General features: G+C 38.9%; 1 non-coding gene across 1 annotated transcript; it reads right to left on the bottom strand.

Moving 5' to 3' along the window:
- Positions 1 to 325: 325 nt before the first annotated feature.
- On the bottom strand, positions 326 to 456 carry LOC114635758. Its single transcript, XR_003713521.1, has one exon. It is a non-coding gene; the product is annotated as a small nucleolar RNA SNORA17 (small nucleolar RNA).
- Between the last annotated feature and the right edge of the window lie 1,971 nt (positions 457 to 2,427).

Here is a 2,427-nt window from a genome sequence, read left to right as displayed (position 1 = left end):
CGCACCGCAAAATCCCCATATACTATTTGTCCTTCCCCTGCTTCCATGAGGGTTTTCCCACCTTCCCACCCACACCAGCCTACCCTTCCTGCCACTCCCCTACACTGTGGCATGGAGCCTTCAAAGGACCAAAGGCCAATCCTATTGATATCCCACAAGAGCATCTTCTGCTACATATGAGGCTGGAGTCATGAGTCCTTCCGTAAGTCCTTTTTTTGTTGGTGCTTTAGACGCTGCGAGTTGTGTGTGTGTGTGTGTGTGTTCTGGTTGATTAATATTCTTGTTCTTCCTATGGGGTTGAGAACCCCTTCAGCTCCTTCAGTCCTGTGTTATACTCTTCATTGTTCAGATGTTCTCAGAGCACAACACTGAGCTTACACATAGCCTCTCTCTTCTCTACCACCTACTAAGGCACATGAGACACAACTGCCACCCTGCCAATGATCTAGGGGCAGACCATGTCAATAATTAAATCATTAAATGTCAGTGGAATTCTGGTCTGTATGATTGAAGAGTAGAACAACAAAGCCAAAAACTACAACAACAACAACAACAAAACAGCTAAGTATTATTTTTAAAGGAAAGACTTATTACCAAAAAATAATTAGCCAATCTTTTATCAAATCTTAAACTAGACCAGGAGATTCCTAAGCTCTGGCCATGTAGTGAAGACTCATCAACATAAAACATATTTTGACAAGATTACAGAGCAATTTTCTCCAATACTAAAAATTAATCACTACTGCTTAGTACTACTTAACCTAACATCTTAAAGTTTTGAAGATGCATTTAAATAATGAACGTAATTCAAATTCTCTGAAGAACATTGTTGGAAGATGGATTTGGATGGTATTGAAATTTATAGATGACTTTGAATTTTATAGTCATTTCAAAGTATTAATACAGACAATCTCTGACTGCAGGAGACCACTGCATCTTCTGTGGTCATCTTAAATATATTTTATTTCAATACCTTCATAGTTCACTATAGTGGATGTGCATTCCTTGTTTTATTCTGACTACTAGGTTGTTCTTCAACATACCCACTCCTTATCTTGTATTAATTTTCATCAAATGCTTACTCATTATATAATAACATCCGAGTAATTCTCCATATACCTATCTATTTAAAATGGAGACATTTCTAGTAATGGTCAAAATCCTTTTGGTACCCACAATTCCAAATCATTTGGAGTTGACTTCATAAGTAATGATTAGGTCAGATACTCACTGAAGTCTAGGGAGGGAAAGAAAATGAAGACAAACAGACATCATACACAGCTTGTGAAGTAATAATCGATCTTTTTGTCAGTTGCTAGGATATTTTTCTTTTGTTGAAAATCGATTGTTTTCTCATACCATTTATCCTGCTTATAGCCTGCCCTACCTTCCTCCTATCAGTTCCTTCCCTCCTCCTCTACCTTCCTTATCTATCCCTTTCTGCCACCTATGAGAAAAGAACAGACTTCAAAGAATGAGCTTCCAAACGTGACAAAATAAGATATAGTAAGATGAAGAAAAAGGTATGATACTGAAGTTGAACACACTAACCCAACAGGAGATAAAGGGTTTCTAGATCAGGCACAAGAGTCAGTGACACACTTGTTCAGTGTCCAATAAAAATGTTAAGCTAATAGGGAAAACAAAGATGCAGAAGACCTTGTAGAGGCCCCTGTTGGCCATGTACTTGAGTTTCAGTCTGGATGAGCTCATATGGCCATTGCTTAATTAATTCAGAGAGCCTAGTTCCCGAGGTGTCCTTTGTCCTCTTTTATAGTCACTGTGCCTCCTGTTCTACAGGAGTATCTTATGGAGGTGACTGAAGCCTGGAGGGAAAGAGTGACAGCCATGGGGAGAGGATCAGTGGTAGGAAAACATCATGGAAGAAGTTGAGTTAAGTTGTGAGGGCTCGATGAAACACTGCCCCAGCAAAAAGCCAATAGTGTAAAACTATTTAGATGTCTCTGTGTCATTACTAGCAAACGTCCAGCAGGACATCAAAAGCCTTGCTATAATCCCTGAGCTCTGAGTAGAAGGAAGTGATAGAGAAAATCTCTGGCAAAATTTCTGGTTGTGTCTCTGCATCTGTTCCTATCTGCTACTAGAGGAAAACTTCTGATGATGAATAGAGAGGACACTGATATTTGATCAGAACTGAATTTCTTTAGAAAGTATTTTAGTTCCTTTTTTTAAAGATCACCAATGTTTTTGTGTACTCCACGTCTCTAGGCTACCTAGTCTCTGAATCTTAGTTCCCCAAGTATTGTTAGAAATGGGTTCCATCCAGTAGAATAGGCTATAAGTTAAAACAGTCATTGGTTGGCTACTCCCAAAAATTCTGGGTCACCATTGCTGTAGCAGAGACAGATTGCCTAGACAAAACATACTGTAGGTCAAAGATTTTGTTGCTGAGTTGGATGTTTCTCT

This window comes from Grammomys surdaster, unplaced genomic scaffold, assembly GCF_004785775.1.
Source record: "Grammomys surdaster isolate TR1022 unplaced genomic scaffold, NIH_TR_1.0 117384, whole genome shotgun sequence".
In the NCBI taxonomy this organism is placed as follows: domain Eukaryota; kingdom Metazoa; phylum Chordata; class Mammalia; order Rodentia; family Muridae; genus Grammomys; species Grammomys surdaster.
The sequence above is the reverse complement of the archived record's forward strand: the minus strand, read 5'-3'. Positions and strand labels throughout refer to the sequence as shown.